The following is a 19,846-nucleotide window of genomic DNA, read 5'->3' on the forward strand; positions in this document are numbered from 1 at the left end:
AATTATTTACAATAGATTTCAAAAATGAGAAATATAAAAAAGAAGCATAACTCTCAGTGTCAGGAATAATTAATATTACTTATTCAATAACATCAATCTGCTTTTTGGTCAATTTTATGGTATTGTTCTCATGATGCTAATTTTGTATAGATTCATGGTTTCTTTCTTTTCAGATACTGAACCCATCTGTTTACAATATATGCCCGTCCAAAACACATGGAGAGCCAGAGGAATGTCTCAGAATTCATTCTTTTGGGACTTTCGCATGACCAGAACATGCAAATATTTTGCTTTGTGCTCTTCTTATTCTGTTATGCTGCTCTCTTGGTAGGAAACCTTCTGATCCTTGTCTCTATTCGATGCAGCCCTCTTTTTCACCAACCGATGTACTACTTCCTCAGCCACTTATCCACTTTGGACATCTGCTATACCTCTAGCGTTACACCCAAATTAATTGCTGACCTGCTAGTGGAAAGAAAAGCCATCTCCTATGGTAATTGTATGTTACAGGTCTTTGCCATGCACTTCTTTGGAACGATTGAGGTTTTAATCCTTACAGTCATGGCCTTTGATCGCTATGCTGCCATCTGCAAACCTCTCCACTACCTGCTTATCATGAACAGGACAAGGTGTAATCTCCTAGTCTTAGCTGCTTGGGCTGGTGGGGCTGTCCACTCCTTTCCTCAATTTTGTATGGTAATCAGGTTGCCCTTCTGTGGGCCTAATGAGATTGATCACTATTTCTGTGATATATTTCCTTTGCTAAAGGTTGCCTGCACTGATACCTACATCACTGGTGTCCTTATGGTTGCCAATTCGGGAATGGTTACCTTGGTGACATTTGTGGTTTTATTTTTTTCGTTCGTATGTCATTATATTATTCACTTTAAGAAATCACTCAGCGGAAGGAAGACGCAAAGCCCTCTCTACCTGTGGATCTCACATCACAGTTATAGTTTTATTTTTTGGGCCTTCCATCTTTGCCTACCTTAGACCTCCAACCAATTTCCCTGAGGATAAAATATTTGCTCTGTTTTACACCATCATTGCTCCTATGTTCAATCCCTTAATCTATACTCTGAGAAATTCAGAGATGAAAAATGCCATGAGAAAATTTTGGTGTCAAACATGAGAGCTCAACATCATTTTAGCAAAACAGAGGGGCAGCTACATGCGGATAGGGGAGGGAGGAAACCATCTGACAGGGCAATTCTCATACTGGTATCATGTTATGAGTGACAGAATTTAGGACTTAGAGTTTCATAATAACTCAAAGAAATATTAATTCAACCATACAAACATAAGCTTAAAACATAGTTAATTTTGTGGATTTTGAGATGGCATGAGCGAGTTTACATGCATAAAGAGTTATATGTGCAGTTAAGACAATGCCATATGAGCTGTGAATTATGATGTAGAAAAGAAAATTCTAATAATAATTGTATTAGAAAAGTCAGGTTTGGTGGCTAGACCACATGATGAAACACTCTGGATGGCAAAGGAGTAGTTAAAACCCATGATTTTATAACCAAGTTTTGGTTCATGATAGGATCTTCACCTAAGTGAACTCAAGTGGTATTTAGAAGTGAATTTCACATCAAGAAGTTTGCATTATAGAACCTGATTTAAAGCGATTCCCTGTTTTTAAACTCTTGGCTACACATCGGAAATAAAAAATAAACTAGTACGGCAGCCCAGTGGCTCAGCGGTAGAGCACTGCGTTCAGCCAGGGCGTGTTTCTGGAGACCCGGGATCAAGTCCCCCGTCGGGCTCCCTGCGTGGAGCCTGCTTCTCCCTCTGCCTGTGTCTCTGCCTCTCTCTGTGTGTTTCTCATGAATAAATAAATAAAATCTTTAAAAAAAAAATATATATATATATATATATATATTACTGGTAAAAATTGATTGAAATCAGTCACTCAGGATATTAAAAATGCACTCACTGCTCTTGTACTGTTGGCTCACGTACAAAATCCATAAAGGAACTGCTATCTATGAAATGCCAGAAATTAGTATTAAGTCTCTGTTTATTAGACCCAGAGACTTTCTTATGTTCACAAGTAAAACATAAGCAAAAAGCAAATAAGAGCTCAAACAAACAAAAACTTCAATCAAAAAACCCCGTGACATAAGTCATGGAAATGAGTGGAAATACAAATCATCTTTGTAAATAACCTGAAGAGTAGATGCATGAGAAATATTTCCTAGAGGAACCTGAAAAAAAATTCGATGTGATCTGTTAATTTGAATGTCTGACGAGATACAAAAAGAAATGACTTCTTGGAAACCAGAGCAAGTATCCTAAAGACAGAAGAAATTGTGTAACCGGGATAGGATGATGATGAAAATACACAAGGATGGTTTTGTCCATATAAATGCAATACTAAAATTATAATGATTATATAAGGCCCTATACAGAAGGAAGGAAGGGTGGAAAAATTGACTAGGGAAATGTAATTCATTTGTGTTTTTATAGCAGAGACTAACTGGACAGATGACTAGTTGGTCGAGTTACTAATAAAACAAAAATATTGCCAGATTTAAAAGTTCAAGCTTTACCCCTTATTTAATGTTTATCTTTTACCAAATTTACTCAGTTTACCATTCTGCAGTTCTGCTCAGATAATATCACTACATACGTGATATAAAGTCCCTTTTGAAACTGGTGTGCAAAGACACCTGTGTTGTACTATCTTAGTGATTGCTATTTCAGGGATGGTAGGGTGGTGGTGGTGGCAGCCTTTTCTGTTGTCTTGGTGGCTTCTTACATATTCATATCACATAATCTTAGGACCCACTATTCCACCAGGTAATGCAAAGCTCTCTCCACCTGCAGCTCTCATGTAATGGTGGTAGTTTTATTCTTCATGCCCTGTATCTGTACTTAGGTTCTACCTGCAGGGAGTGAGAACAGAGATGAGGAATTCTCCATATTTACGCTGTGATCGCCCTCATGCTGAATCCACTTAACTGGATTTTGAGAAAGATAGAGATGAAAATTGCCATGGGGAATGTGTGGTCTACAATGACACATCAGAATTCATGTAAATAAGGTAGTATTCATTGTACTTTCAATCCTGTATACCAAAGGCCTGTATTATTTGAGATATTATACAAAGCATATAAGCTTTCTTTGGGCGCTTGGGTTAAATTACCTTTGACTGACGTTACGTGAACCAAAGAAGCAAGTGACTGTGAATCAGATTGCAATCTGTCACCTCTATGGATCGAAATAGTTCCACGTGTGACCATCTGTATGTGAGGAAGCAAGAAATGTCCTTCTGGAGTACATCACTGATTGATCATATCACTCCTTTCCCCCCAAATCTGTAAGGGATCCTATTTTCCTTGGAATCCACCCAACCTTCCTGCTTCTTTATCAGAAATATTCCATAAATCATTTGAGTCTAATTTGCCATTCTCAGAAGTCTCTATGTTGGTTGAGTGTGTGGTGTTACAATGACAGGCATTGAGGTCAGAGAGAAGTTGGTATATACTGACCGCTAACTTTTATCTCTGGGTCTTGGCAATTTGCTTTCATATTATGAGTCTCCCTTTTAAAAATATCTATAAAATGGTGTGATATTGTACTTCCCAAAGATGTAATGTTACTTTGGCTAACACAAGTGAAGTTTTAACATGGCACATGGCTACCAGACTCATGATAGTTATTTTTCCTCTTTCTTTGTTTTTCTCTCTGTGTGACCCTTTGCTCAGATGTTTTCATCCAGGTATTCTGAGTCCACCTTCATTCTCCAAACACACTCTAGAATCTATTTGTTCTGTGGCTGTATTTCAACTATGGAATTTCCTGGTCAGCAGTACAAAATTTAATGATAGACCCCATCCATCCCCCTTAGGAGGGCAACTTTGCCTGAAACAGTGCACTCTTCCTTTTTTATGGTTTCCTCTGCTTTTAAAAACTTTTCTTATTCTGCAGTTCTCTAGACCTCTTTTCTATTATCTAGGTAGGAGCTGCCTGATTCATGAATCATTCAATAAAATCAGCTGGATCTTTTAAATGACTCTGGTGAATTTTTGGGTTTAACAGTAGTAAGGATTCTATAAGTGCTCGCATTTTGTTATTTTATTAGGATTTTAGAAGATTTAAGTATCTTACCCAGACGTGTTAAGCAGTAGGGCTAGGAAAGGGTATCTAATCTCTCTGAGTTTCAAGTTTCAAGTTTTCAAAAACTATGCTGCCTACCTGTCCACGAGCAGCAGTAACTGTTGTTCTTACTAGTAACTTTAAAAAGAAGCACAGATGTCTGGTTTCCGGCTTAGCTGGGGCCACCTATTGATGGGGAAATGGAGATGATGTTCTTGATTTTGTCCTGAAGTCAAGTTTGGGCTTGAGTGGTACTTGTTTCTGAGGAACAGGGGTGTGTATTAATGTTATGTTTTCCTTAGAAGGAAAGAAGAATCTTGGAAGCCACTATTTGGCCTGCACAATGGCCTGACCCATTCAATAACCATCCTCGAGTTCTGCCAGGGTCTATCCCATGTGCGAGGTCTTTTGGATTGGATTGCCAAACACTTGTTACTATTTTATATCCCAAATTTTAAACTTAATGTAATGGTTTCTTTCACTGGTATCATTTATTTCTGGGCTTTCAGAAATTGTAAATTCTATGATAAATTTATGATTTAACAAATTTCTAATGATATGTCCATATCACAACTATACCTAAAACATAAGGACGGGCAATACACCATGTTTTACTTAAACATATTCCTTTTCTTTCAACTGCAAAATCTTTGCTAACTGTATTAAGACTTTTCAGGAGCACTCTCTTTGTAATTCGTTGTTTATCAAACTGCTTCTTATTGTTTATTCAAATTTGCTTGTCACAGGCTCTCCATTCAAATCACCCAAATCATAAAAAAAAAAAAAAATTGAGTTGAGGTCTCAATCTAACTTGAGAGGTTTCACACAGAATTTGTAGGCTAATTTCAAGTTGGGTCTTGGCACCTTAGACTCTGCAGAACACGTGATCTGTCCTGTTTGCTAAGATTCCTGCCCCATGTGCCCCATCCAGGTTGCAAGAAGTCTGGCCTTAGAGGTTTTGGAACTGACTCTGAAATGGCTCTGTAAGCTGATTTTAATTACAAGGGCTCATCTCTATTTGAGTATAATTGGTCATCTGCACTTTGAAATTTATTACAAACAAAATCTGGCAAAAAAAAAAAAAAAGTCTGAGCCATAAGGTCATGTGACACATTGTTTCTCTTAAGACCAGGTATAACTCCATATCTAATGATGCTAACTCTATATTTAACTGGTGATACTTGGACTAGTCATGCAATATCATGGATTTCTAAACAAATATCTGAACCTAGAATTGATGGAAAATGTCTTATTGTAGCTTAAGTAGATACTATCAAACTATATTTCAATGTTTTTGTACAATTTTGCACTTCACTAGCAATATAGAGTTCCAGTCCTGATACTGGTAATTTGTTTTTCTTTCTCTCTCTTTTTATTCTCTCTATTGATCTTGATAAGTTTTTCTTGGTTTTATTCATCTCTTTAGAGGACCAACTTTTGTTTTTGAAGGGGAGCAGAATATGTGACCCCAGAATATGCCCCTTTAGCATGTAGCCTATTTTGAGCTGAAGGCAAGCAAAGTCCAACAGACTCAGGTAGAGTTGTTTTACCTCTCCTTGAAGTGCCTAAGATAATTTAGGTAGAGGGCTGTATCAGGAAGAGAGCTAACAATAGACACACATTTTTTACATCAGAAAGACTTATCTGATTGGCAGGACAAACATCTGTTTACCAAACTTTTGCTCTTCTATCTTCTTGTGAATTGTCTTCTTTGCCTTTGAAGCTCTAGAGCCCAATCCCTTCTCCTGAGCTCAAGACTGCACAAATTTTAATTGCCTGACTCTCAGGGATTTTAATTGGGATTCCTATATGTACAAAATTAAATTTCTTTTTAATCTGTTCTGTGTCAATTTAATTATTAGATCAGCCAAGGGAGATCTACATTAGATCCAGAAGGGAGAAGGGAGAAGAGATAGTTTCCATCCCATATATTTTCTTTTTTTAATTCTCTATTTAAGGCTGCTAGCTATATCCTTGACTTCATTCCTATTATAACTAGTAAATAAATTTATAATCTAATATGTCCTATTTTCATATTTGGTCTTAATTTACTTCTATATTTCGAGATATACTTTCTAGGATATTTGTAGACCATTGATCACTAAACACTTATTTTTCATGATAGAGGCAGTATCACTACACATTCTACAGATTTTAGATGTATAATAAAGGAATATAGTGATCATAACAATATCAATATATTCAACAATTTAGATAGGTGGGCAAATCCTTTAGTATTAATTACCCAAGCACATTAAAAAATAATAGATATTTGGGGCACCTGAGTGGCTCAGTTGATTAAGCATCCAAGTCTTGATTTCAACTCAGGTCACGATATCAGGCTTACAAGTGTGGAACTGCTTGGGATTCTCTCTCTCCCTCTCCCAATCAAATACATAATAAATAAATATGTAAAATAAAATAAGATACTCTCAATAGTTTGTATTTCTCAAAGAAACTTAGTATATTGTTTTGTCTCCCTACGCCCTGTCCACATAGCTTCAAACTTCATAGCTTCATAGCTTCAAACTTTAAAGAAAACAGTAATATTCATTTTATACAAACTCTTTTAAAAAGAACAGAAGCAAATGTTCTGCACTGAACGTACTAGTCTAACACATCTTTGAGACTTATCAATTGTACTAGCTTCTCTGAACCTTCCTTAGACCTTTCAATCACTTCACTGTCATTGTGGACAGTTTTAGTTCTTCTACATTTTAATGTGAATTTAGCATGATTGCAGGATATAATATCTGTTGGGCTGGCGAGCCTGGGGACCTCAAAACGGCCAAACCCAAGCCAGCAACCTCTCAATAAGGCCGCTTGCCACCCTACCCTAACTTAGCACACAAAGACCTGTAACCCTTGCCCTAATCGGAATGCTGGCCTGCTCCCATCTTCCCGCTGAAAACTCTTTATAGACCCCCCAGCAGTTTGCTTGGGCATGACTTCCTCGGCCCTAGACTTCCCTGCTCTCTTGCTCTCTCCCTCCCCTGCAGGCTGTGGAACCTCCACCGAGAGGGTGTCCTATTAAAAGCCTGTTTCGACCAACTTTTGCCTGGCCTCTCTATTCCATTACACTACCGATCCGATTAAACCTGACATTTGGTGCCGAAACCCGGGAGGAGATTTAAGGATCGCTCCAGGAGAGGGCCTCTCTCCTCTCGCCACCAGGACCTCAGCTGAGACCCAGGAGATCGAGGCCCCACGCTGGTGGGGAGCCTCTCTCCTCTCACCACCAGGACCTGAACTGAACCCAGTATCTGGAAACACCGGGTAAGTCCCCCATTCCGTGTCTCCCTCTGGGTGGTCCTGCCTGAAGCCCTGGCCGCGCCAGGGCACCTCCACCGAGGCACCAGGTGGCTCTCCACGGGTCCCTGGGGATCAGGAGACGCCGTCATCCTCACGGTGATCTCCGTTTCTGTCCGTGACCCTGAGCTGCAAACGGGGACGCCTGTTTTCAGTCTCTGGGTTACCCAGCGGGAATCATGGGAACTGCCCAATCCAAATTTGACCCCGAAACTCTGTTGGTTTTTTACTCTGTTGGGTAAAAACTCCATTTTATTGGCCAATTTCAAAACTCTGGGCCTTTCCCAGGACCTGAAAAGGCGCCACCTCATTCATTACTGTACAGTGGCCTGGCCCCAATATCGCCTAGACAATCAGTCTCAATGGCCCCCTGAGGGTACTTTTGACTACCCAATTCTCATGGACCTGGACAATCTCTAACCAGGGCAAGTGGACCGAGGTCCCACAGCGCAGGCTTTCTGGGACCTCTGCTCTCCCTCCTCCCTCTGCTCCCAATGCTCTACCACTCAGGTCCTTTGGCACCGGCACTGCTCCCTCCCTCCCTTCCACCTATTCCCTCAGCTCTAAAAGCCCCAGAATCCTTTCCCCCTGCCCCTCCCTCGGAGTCTCCTGAGACCTTGGCCCATCCACCTACTAGGTGGCTACCAGCCCTCCCCCCTCCCTATCCGGAATCCCTTGCCCCCTCTCCTTCTCCTCCTGTCTCCCAACCACATACCTCTTTACCCATTTCTGACCCCCGACCTTCAGCCTATACCTCCCTCTGATCTCCAGCGCACCAGATCCCACAAGGTCTCCTCCACCCCTAACCTGGCCTGCCCCCTGCGAGAGATGGCAGGAGCTGAAGGGGTTGTTCAGGGCCATGCTCCTTTCTCTCTCCAAGACATTTCCCAAATTAAAAAGCGGCTGGGCTCTTGGTCTGCTATCGCAGGAAACTATATCAAGGCATTCCAATATTTGGCCCAGGCATAGGACTTGACTTGGCATGATTTGCATGTTGTCCAGACCACCACCCTTACACCAGTGGAGAGGGAAGGCTGCTGCCTGAGAACACGCTGACCAGGTCCATTTAACTGAAGCTGCTATGCCCATCAGTGCTCAGTTCCCACCCGTGGATCCCGGATGGGATTATCAGGCTGGCCAGGAGGGCCGCAGATGCCTGCAGTTTTCCTTAATAGGCTCACTGAGGCCTTAACCCAGTACACTTGCCTGGAGCCTGTCTCCCCAGCCGGGGCTACTGTCCTGGCAACCCATTTTATCACTCAGTCCTCCTCCGATATCTGTAAAAATATTAAAGAAGACTGAGGAGGGTCCTCAAACTCCCATTCCTGACCTGGTGAAAATGGCATTTAAAGTCTTTAACACTCGAGAGGAAGTGGCTAAACTTAAGAGGCAGGCCTGGTTCCAGCAGAAGGTCCAACTCCAGACCCAAGCCTTGCTGGCAGCTCTGGGGCTGGTGGGCTCCGGGAGCCCACAGAAAGGGGGATCCAACTGCACCCCACCTGGGGCTTGCTTTGGATGCGGCACCGAGGGACACTGGCCTGTCAATGTCCCAATCGCCAATGCAGCCATGCCCTCAATGTCGAATGATGGGATACTGGAAATCCGCCTGCCCTGGTCTCAAGGGATCCTCGGCGCCTCCATACAGAGGAAACCCACACCCGGGAAGTCCATCCTTCCAATTACTCAGATTGGACGATGACTGAAGGGGCCCAGACTTGGACACCTAACTCAGCCTGAGCCCAGGGTCCTGTTCCAGGTAGTGGGTAAGTCCATCACTTTCCTGTTGGACACAGGGGCTACTGACTCCATTCTGCCTTCCTACTCGGGGACCAGCGTTCCCTCTCCAGTAGTGGTGATGGGAATTGATGGTACCTCCTCTATTCCATGGACTACCCCACTCCTCTCTTGCAGCCTGGATGGGTTCTCCTCCCCACACTCCTTCCTTATAATTCCTTCCTGCCCAGCTCCTCTCCTCGGCCAGGATATCCTATACAACCTCAAGGCCACCATTCGTCTTTCTCCCTCACCCACTCTTTCTACTCCCCTCCTCTTCATCGAAAATCCTGACATCTATCTATCAACTTCTCCTCGTTTAAATCCTGCTACCCTCCTACTTCCCTCCTCTACTAACCCTGAACCATCCCATTCCTGCTCTCATCTCCTGGAAGAGCTGACTCCCCCACATCCAGGACTTTCAAATCAGCCCCTCCCTAACCCTGACCAAATCCTCTTTGTGGCCAGAGACATGCAGCATAGGCCATTGTTACCCTCCATGCCATCCTGGAGGCAGTTCCCTCCCCCTTGGGACAAGCTCTCGGAAGGCAGAACTTAGAGCTCTCACCAGGGCTCTTCACCTGTCCAAAGGGCAATGAGTTACCATATACACCGACTCCAAATATGCCTCCCTCATCACACATACACATTCTGTCCTCTGGCAAGAACAAAGGTTTCTTACAACCAAGGGAACCCCCATAATCTATGGGCCCCTCATTTCAAAACTACTAGAGGCCCTCAGCCTTCCTACTGAAGTAGCCATTGTCCACTGTCACAGACATCAATCCTCGAAAGACCTGGTGTCCCGGGCCAACAACAAAGCCGACTCAATTGTCCGAGCCACTGCCTTAGGCTCCTCACCAGCTCCCCTCCTCTTCCTCAACACACCACATTCCCACTTTTACACAGACAAGGAAACTCAGACACTAAAAAAGATGGGAAGAATAGCCGGGGGAAAAGACCGGATCTTCATTCAAAAGAAACTCGCTCTTCCAAACCACTTAGCGCCTATGATCATTTCAGACATACATCAATCCCTACACATTGGTCCCAAGGCCTTACACCAATTCCCAGAACCCCTTTTCCACTATCCACATTTCTGAAAGGTAATTGGAGAGGTGCATTAGTCTTGCAAAACCTGCTCCACTGTAAATGCTCAAGGGGGAATTCGCAGGCCAGGACCCAATCACCAGCTCCAATCATGGCTACCAATCTGGCAAGGACTGGCAGATTGACTTTTCCCACATGCTGTGCCATAAATCCTTTTGCTACCTATTAACCTTAGTGGACACCTTTACAGGGTGGATAGAGGCTTTCCCCACAGCTTGGGAGATGGTAGATGTGGTGGCCACCATACTTATCGAACACATCATTCCGAGATTCAGCCTCCTGCAGATCCTACAATTTGACAACGGCCTGGCTTCCATCTCCAGCCTCACCCAGCAGGTTTCCGGGAGCCCAAATATTACCTGGAAACTCCATATCCCATATCACCCCCAGTCTTCGGGTAAGTTAGAGTGTGCAAACGTCCTTCTCAAGGAACATCTCACCAAACTTACCCTTGAAACCCGCCTGTTCTGGACAACCCTCCTCCCACTGGCTTTAACAAGACTCAGAGCTACCCCTAGAGGACCATAGGTTCTAAGTCCCTTTGAGCTTCTCTATGGGGCGGCCCTTCCTGTTCACTTAAAATCTTCCATCGTCACCTCCTCTTCTCCTATCTTACCTACCTTACCTAATTCTTCTAAGAGCCCTCCTGCGGGCCCATGTGGATTCAGTCACCCCTATTCCAGGAGAACCCACCTACAGGCTAGCCCAGCTCAGGACCAGGGCCCCTTCTGGATAAAACTTATCCAACAAGGCCCTTCCCTTGCCAGCAATTCCTGCATGGGCAATCTGTCCCACTGTTTTATCTGTGCCGCTTTAGGCAAAACTCCCCTTATGGCCATTCCCCTCCCCAGTGCATTCACCCACACCTCCAGTGCCTTATCTCTCTCTCACTAATGTTCCCCTATTTCCTGACCCTCTCAACCATCAATTGCCCTTCGTTATTCCATCCCTAACTCATCCCTTTGCAACATTACCTGGTCAAACGTCACCTCTCCTCATGCTCCTATTGGCCATTTCTTTTGGTCCAGCGGCACCCTATCTAAATTTCCCAATACCTCTGCCTTGCTCTTGTCTGCCTGTCTCACTAGTTCCATGATTAACTATCTATAGTCAGGCAGAAGTAGCCCTCCTCATCAGCTCCCTGGAAAAGCAGAAACGAGTGATCTTTCTCCCACTGGTTGTCAGGGTCTCTCTGGCCTCAACCCTGGTGGCCACAAGGTTGGATACGGGGGCCTTAATCCACTCTGTAGATTCCTCCAAGGACCTATCTGAGAGGCTTCAAATGGCTATAGAGGCTTTGGCAGAGTCTTTTGCTTCCCTACAATGCCAAATAACCTCGGTGGCCCAGGTAGCTCTTCAGAACCGAAGTGCTTTGGACCTCCTCACAGCCGAGAAAGGAGGAACTTGTATGTCTTTCAATGAAGATTGCTGCTACCATATCAACGAAACAGGTGTAGTTGAAACCAATCTCCACATCCTCGCCAAAGTTCGTGAGTCTCTCCAAAAACAATATCACCCTCTCAACCCATCTACACCCCAATGGTGGCAGACCCCACTAACCACATGGCTCCCCCCTCTCTAAGACCACTCCTAATCATTGGCATACTATTAATGGTGGCCCCTGCTTTCTCCGATTCATCAAGGAATGAATCTGCAAAATATCTCGGGTATCAGTCAATCAACTTCTTTTACACCCCTACACTCGCCTGCCCACCTCCGACAGGCCCCACTAAGCCCTATATCAGCAGGAAGCAGCAAGATCTGAATCTTTGCCCAATTATAACATAACAAAAAGATCGGAATGTTGGGCTGGCAAGACTGGGGACCTCAAAAACGGCCGACCCCAGGCCAGCACCTTCCCAAAAAGGCCACCTTGCCGCCCTACCCTAACTTAACAGACAAAGACCTGTAACCCTTGCCCTAACTGGAACGCCGCCCTACCCCCATTTTCCCACTAACACCACTTTGCTGCCCTACCTTAGCACACAAAGACCTGTAACCCTTGCCCTAATCGGAATGCTGCCCTGCTCCCATCTTCCCACCGAAAACTCTTTATAGACCCCCTGCAGTTTGCTTGGGCGCGACTTCCCTGGCCCGCAACTTCCTTGCTCTCTCGCTCTCCCCCTCCCCTGTGGGCTGTGGAACCTCACCTGAGAGCGTGTCCCATTAAAAGCCTGTTTCGACCAACTTTTGCCTGGCCTTTCTATTCCATTTCACTACCGATCTGATTAAACCTGACAATATCAATATTTAAAAATTAATTACATAGCATATACTAGTAACTAACAAATAAAAATTATATTTTAAAAATCCCGTTTGTAATATCATAATCTTATAAAATTATAAAATAATTAAGGATGACTATAGCAAGATATAAGGCATACATTTTCTCTGAAAGCCAAATATTTGTTAAGAGAATATAAACACCTTAACACAGAAAATACACTGTGTTCATGGACAGATGACTCAACGTTATTAAGATGTGAATTCTCCCCAAAGGAACCTCCAGAGTCAAGCATTTTCAAAAACAAAATTATATGCACATCTTTAAAAATGTTCAAAATTGATTTAAAACTTATATGGAAATGAAAGGGCCTTAAACTGGGTCCCACAACTTTAAAAAAGAACAAAGTTGGAGAACTTAAGCCATATGATTTCATTTCATTCATTTGTCCCTCTGAATGAATTGTCTTTAGGCATAGGCATAAAATAAGTGGATGATTCCTAAAACCTAAGTACTTGTGTTAGCTTTTGCAGGCATATAAAAACACATTTTGCTTATTTTTTTCTTCTGAGCTATTTTTAAGGAGTTAAATCAACTCTAAAAATTCCCAGCCTTCTTTCCTGTGGGATGAAGATCCACTTCTCTCATCACTGAGTTTAAGTGAATACTTAAAGTCCACTTCCCTTGTAAACTAGAAGGTTTAAGACATGTTGAAACTTTCAAAGTATTTGTAGAGAATTAATCTGAATGTGTTTGAATTATGGCTTTGCAATTGACTTCTTTTATTCCAGGTTTTGACTAGAGACAAAGTGGCAGAGTGAATATCTGAGGACTGAATGCAGCCCCAAACTAACCGGACAGACATTGAGATCTTATGGTTAATGGATTACCCCTTGTCACCTTGGTTTGGGAAGGGTACCACCCCACGTGTGCTAGGCTAATTGTGTGTTCTTTACAATTATTGTATATAAATTCATCCTAAAGGCTACAACTTCTCCTGCAGCATATGACAATTTGATTACTATACAAATGTTTTAGCTTACTTCAGTTTTAATGGGACATTAGCTTTAAGCAAAATTCCCCTTTTTGGAGAGCAAAACAGTAGAGTTAGTTGAAACATGTTCAAATTGACATTGAATTTCATTGTGACCCCGAATCTTGCTTACAGGCAGTCCTCCGTATTATTATTATTAAGAAACAGACTTTATGCTTGAATATGTACAATGACAAATAATTTCTTATTATTTCAAAACATCTGCCATCCTAAAATAGAGTAGTTTCATTTGAGCCAACTACGGTAAATTTATAGTATCCCACCTTCTGTTACACTAAGAAAGTTTGAATGTGTGGTAGAAACTTTTATTCAAATATAAGAACTTCTTTATGAATACTGTAATTCAAAAGACATACATAATTTGTATTCAACAATACCAAAAACCAAAGTAATCCTTTGAATAGCTTTTTGTAGAGGAAAAAAATTAGACTAGTGATTAGTGTCAAGAAAAATGCTACAATAACCAATTGATTATGACATTAACACACTTTCAGTAACAGATTGCTGAAATGGGAGTTTATCATGATCATACTTGCTAAATCCATGTTATGAATGTTCTTTTTAATTTCCTTTATTTTTCCATTGGTTGTGTGTGCACGCATGACGATCTGTGGTCTTAAACTAGTCATTCAAAGAGGAAAGACGGTAAAAGAAAAATGACAGCTTTAAACGATACATGTCACTGGCTATTTCATATTACCTCATGTATCCCTCATTAAAATTCTGAATTTTGTAATGGTATCTTAATTGTGAAATGAGTACCATGAGGCCCAAAGAGATTAAGCAATTCACTCATGGATCACATTGGCCAGTTTATTTGAGATGTCTCAATGTTTTGCACCTTTCTGTGTTGCTATTGTTTCAATCTTTTGTTCATGGTTCCCTGAAGTTCTTACCTCACCAACTGTGACTTCACTTTTCTCATGGGAGGATTCCTCAGTATCACTATATTGTTTTATGACAATAATTCTCATCAACTGACTCTTTCCTCTTCCCCTTTACCTCTACAAACAGCACTGATCACAGAGCAAGGTCCCTCAGAATACAGGATGAGGTTTTGAGCTATTGGAGATAAAATCCTAATGATGATTAGGAAGACAAGCAGGATCGTGTTTTTTTTTTTTTCTTCTTCTAAGATTTATTTATTTATTCATAAGAGACATACACACACAGAGAGAGAGGCAGAAACAAGCAGAGGGAGAAGCACAGTCCTCTCAGGGAGCTCAATTGGGAACTCAATCTCGGACCGAAATAAGGACCTGAGCCAAAGGCAGAACGCTCAACTGCTGAGCCACGCAGGTGTCCCAACAAGCAGGAATCTTGATTAGGAATATTTGTCTTTGTAAAACTGAAGGCAAATTATTTCAAATGTTTTAAAATCAGAGAATTCTATAATATGTGTGTATATTAAATATTCCCTACCTCTTTACTAACATAAATACTCAAAAGACAGATGGGTTGTCTGTTAACCCGTTGTCTTGCATATTCCTTTCTGCTCAGATGAGGAACCAAAAGAATTCTTTCATGCTCTCCTTTATGACATTCCTATCAGTTCTCTCCCATGAAAGATAGCCCCAGATTGAGGAAGAATCAGAATTCCTGTCTTTTAATATATACAGTGTATTCCTTTTCAAATCAGAGAAATTACTAGGATTCTCTTAATGTCTCTTCTTTTTAGGCTCAGAGAAAAATTACTTACATATAAATCAGTTTGTTATAGTAATTAGGTATATCTTAAGAATTAACATTGTTTCTAACTCATGAACACATACCAGTACCAGGTGTAATGAACAGAAGATAAGTCAATGATCCTCATGCTCCTAAAACGTCTCAGATTCTTTAGTTACTGTTAATTGCTGAACACTCTATGATATAAGTAGTGATGTAATTATTTTATTTTTTATATAATGGAGGATAGGAAGCCTTGTTAGGATTCTGAAAGCAAAGTAGGAACAAATTGAAAATTTCTACTTTTATGAGGTTAGAATTGCGAGTAGTAATTTAAAATAGAATTGATGTGGTAAGGTAGAGACCATTCTAAAAATGTCATAGCTGTCAATTATTTGCCTTGTAAAATCTTCTTAACGCCTATCAATAACATTGATATTAAATTTGTGAGTCACTCCAGATGATGGTTGCTAAATAATATTGCAACATGATTTACAATTTTTTATTCTTTTTTTTTAATTTTGTTTGAGAGAGGGAGAGCATGTGAGAGAGCATGAGGAGGGGGAAGTAGTAGAGGGAGAAGCAGACTCCTAGCCAAGTAGGGAGCCCACCTTGGGACTTGATCCCCGGACCCCAGGATGAAGACCCGAGCCAAAGGCAGCTGCTCAATGGATTGAGCCACACAGGTGCCCACATTTCTTATTTTTAAAATAAACACCTGATGGTCAGATAAGTCTGTCACTTCAGAATCAGACTAAGGTAGAAGATGTGTTAGTTCTTGCAAACCCACTAGGATCAGATATTTCCTCCTTAGTGGGTAAAATAGTTTTTCTAGATGTTTTTTCATTATCCTACACTCATTTTGCCCCGATTAAATGTCTTAAGATAAATGTTACAAAGATGTGATTTCCTGAATATTACATTTAGTCATTATTGCAACAAATACTACCAAGTGCTACTTACCACAAAGTTTGTCTTCAAGTTGCTTTCACCTTTATTTCCTTTAATTGGCATTTGATTTTTCACATTGTAACTAAAGAATGAAATTTTCAGTAAGAGCCATGACTCATGCATAATTCAAATATATTTGGGCAATTCAAAATCTTATCTTTCCTTGATCAATTGCTATCACAAACTTCAATGATCCTATGTATTTTTTAAATTGTATTTAACTCATAAAATAAAAATTTGACAAATTAATGGGCTTCCTGAATATTTCTAAAAATTTCAGTCATTAATTGATATTCTTTCTTTTGCTGTCTTGTTTTCAAATACTTTGCCTTTTAATGTAAGTGAAATTCCATTGGTTTAAGATGATCCATTGACAATATTTGACCATGTAGGAAAATATAGTATGCTCTACAGAAATCAAAGTTCAGTAGTTCAAACTGGATCTTTAAACAAATGTGCATTTCTTCAGGATTCATTCCCAGAACATTAAGAATATTTTCTCAGGTAATTTTAAAGGAGGATCATTTATTTTATTTGTAAGGTATAAGAACTGGAAAATATGGACAAAATCTTTTCTTGTTTAAGACTAACTCATATAATTAGCAGGTCTTTTATCTAAATATGTCATTAATAGTCATAAAATGTATTATCAAAATAATATTTAAATTTTTTAAAAAGTACTAGTAACAGTGAATAAAATATGTAATTATTCTCATGATTGCCATTATGAAATTATGTCATGCTAGATTTATAAAAGACAAAATAAAGAGAATCAGCTTAATTCAATAAATCAAGAAAAATTAATCTTTATGTCAATATTAGTTTTAATAAATTTTACATTATTGTGTTTATATAGTTAATTTTCACCTTTGGTTATGTGTTCTTTCTTTCAGAAACCTAAGTCCCTGTGGAAGCATACGCCAAAGTAAATATATGACAAGCCAGAGAAACATCTCCGAATTCATACTTCTAGGACTTTCAAATGACCAGAGCATACAGATATTTTGTTTTGTCATTTTCTTACTCTGTTATGTTGCTCTGTTGGCAGGAAATCTTCTGATCCTTATCTCCATTCGATGCAGCCCTCTTTTTCACCAACCAATGTACTATTTCCTTATACACTTATCCTTAATAGACATCTGCTACACCTCTACAGTTACACCCAAGTTAATTGGTGACTTGCTAGTGGAAAGGAAAACCATCTCCTATGACAATTGCATGTTACAGGTCTTTACAATGCACTTCTTTGGAGGCATTGAGATCTTCATTCTCACCGCCATGGCCTTTGATCGCTATGCTGCCATCTGCAAACCTCTCCACTACGTGATTATCATGAACAGGACAAGATGCAATCTCCTAGTCTTAGCTGCTTGGGCTGGTGGGGCCATTCATGCCTTTCCTTTATTTTCTACTGCAATTGGTTTGCCCTTCTATGGTCCTAATGAAATTGATCACTACTTTTGTGATATTTTTCCTTTGCTTAAAGTGGCCTGTACTGATACTTACATCACTAGTGTCCTTGTGATTGCCCTTTCAGGAATGGTCACATTAGTTACCTTTATTGTCTTATCTGTTTCTTATGGTATTGTTCACTTTAAGAAATCTCTCAGCTGAAGGAAGACGCAAAGCCCTCTCTACCTGTTGGTCTCATATCACTGTGGTCATCTATATTTTGGGCCTGTAGTCTTTATGTACCTTAGGCCACTTATTACTTTTCCTGAGGACAAAATATTTGCTATGTTTTACACCATCATTGCTCCTTTGTTCAATTCCTTAATCTATTCTCTGAGAAATTCAGAGATGAAAAAAGCCATGAGGAAAGTTTGGTGTCCATCAGTATTTTCAAAGGAAGCATGAAATTAATTTGAAGAAGTTTATTGGTTAAGCAACTCTGGGAAAAAGAAGAGGGAGATGTGAATGAAAATATCAGGGACTATCTCACAGGTTTTGTATATCATCAGTCTTGCAAGCAGAATGAAGGGGGCAATAGGACTACAGGTTTAAAGTAATCATGGAAGAAATACTAATTCTTGCATTCCAAAATTAACTGGAAACTTAGGCTTGTGGAGTACTAAGATGGTAGAGGTACTGTAATCTTCATGAAGAAACAATTGAGTCAATGGACATAAACCAATGGTATATTAATTAGTGAATTATAAAAGAATATATTTTGATGATAATTTTATTAAAATACTTAGAGGCCAGACCACACAATAATAGATATTCTTTGTTAGTTCAGAAGTTGTAATCTAATAAAAAGTTTATGATCTAAAACTAAATGAATTAATCTAAATTTGTGATAGAACATTCATATATACATCCTCTAGTTCATACAGAAATCAGTTGTGCAAACTAATATTTAGAGTAGAACCTGTTTTAAGATGGTTCTTCGGGGTCAACTCTCTTGATGCCCAACTGAAATCAATAATCATAAACAGTGAAGATAGGGTGAGAACCTACAAATCAGAATGCTGATTCCACCTATAGGCCAGAGTTTAATATCATTTCCCATAATCTTAATGCTTGCTCCTACCAGCCTAAAATTGGTAAGTAAATGGTTAGTATTTGGAATCACAACCAAAACTTTTCCTACTACAATAAAAAAAGACAGAGAGAGAGAGTGAGAGAGAGAGAAAGAGAATAAGATGTGATTTCACCACAAAGCAAATGAAAAAACTAATGCATTTTGGTTGCACATGGATTTATTTTTAAAGAGTTTGCTTATTTATTCATGAGAGACACAGAGAGAGGAAGAAACACAGGCAGAGGGAGAAGCAGGCTCCCTGAAGGGAACCTGATGTGGGCCTCGATCCTGGATCCTGGGATCACACCCTGATCCAAAGTCTGATGCTCAACCAGAGCCTCCCAGGCATCCTGCACATGGGTGTCACTGTCCCTGCCTAGCATCACAAAAGAGTATTATACTGCATATCACTAACCCAGAAAAAGATCCAAATCCAAAACTCAAATACAATTTCTACTACACTTATGCATCACTTTTGCCCAGTTGTAAAGTGAAAAGTACAAGTCAAATCATTGTAAGTTGGGGGCAATCTATGTATGACATTCTGGAAAAGGCAAAACTATGGAAAGAGCAAAAAGATCCATCCGTGGATGCCAAGGATTAAAGATAGGAGAGGCATGAATAGGTGGAACGTAGAGGATTTTTAGGGTAGTGAAACTTCTGTATGTCACTGCATTTTGGAAATTGTCATTATACATGTCAGACCTCACAGAATGTACAGCAGCAACAGTGAAGCCTGATGTAAACTGGATTTTGGGTAATAATGATGTGTCAGTGTAGGTTCATTTGACTGTAACACATGTAGCACTCTGGGGGAGAGGCTGTCCCAGTGAAAGGGACAGGTGGGTATCTCTGTAGTTTCTACTGTATATTGTGATGAATGTAAAACTGCTCTAAAAAAAATAAGATGTATTAATTAAAAACAAATGCATTGCAGCACAATACCTGGATGAAATCATCTTGTAACTAAATGAAGCATCTTCTGAAAAAGATTTCTAGTGTAAACAGGTAATACCCTAAAATCTTTCAACTGTAATATCAGGTCTTTTGCTCGTGTTTCATAGTTTCAACGATATGATCTCTTAAGAAACAAAGCAATTATGACAGAGAAGGGACTGGATAGTGG

General features: G+C 40.4%; 2 pseudogenes; both read left to right on the forward strand.

The window, feature by feature from the left end:
- Positions 1-216: 216 nt before the first annotated feature.
- Positions 217-1,132, forward strand: LOC140613374 (olfactory receptor 4P4-like; annotated as a pseudogene).
- Positions 1,133-17,129: 15,997 nt separating this feature from the next.
- On the forward strand, positions 17,130-18,053 carry LOC140613610 (olfactory receptor 4P4-like; annotated as a pseudogene).
- The last annotated feature ends 1,793 nt before the right edge of the window (positions 18,054-19,846 follow it).

Source organism: Canis lupus, chromosome 21, assembly GCF_048164855.1.
Source record: "Canis lupus baileyi chromosome 21, mCanLup2.hap1, whole genome shotgun sequence".
NCBI classification, from domain to species: domain Eukaryota; kingdom Metazoa; phylum Chordata; class Mammalia; order Carnivora; family Canidae; genus Canis; species Canis lupus.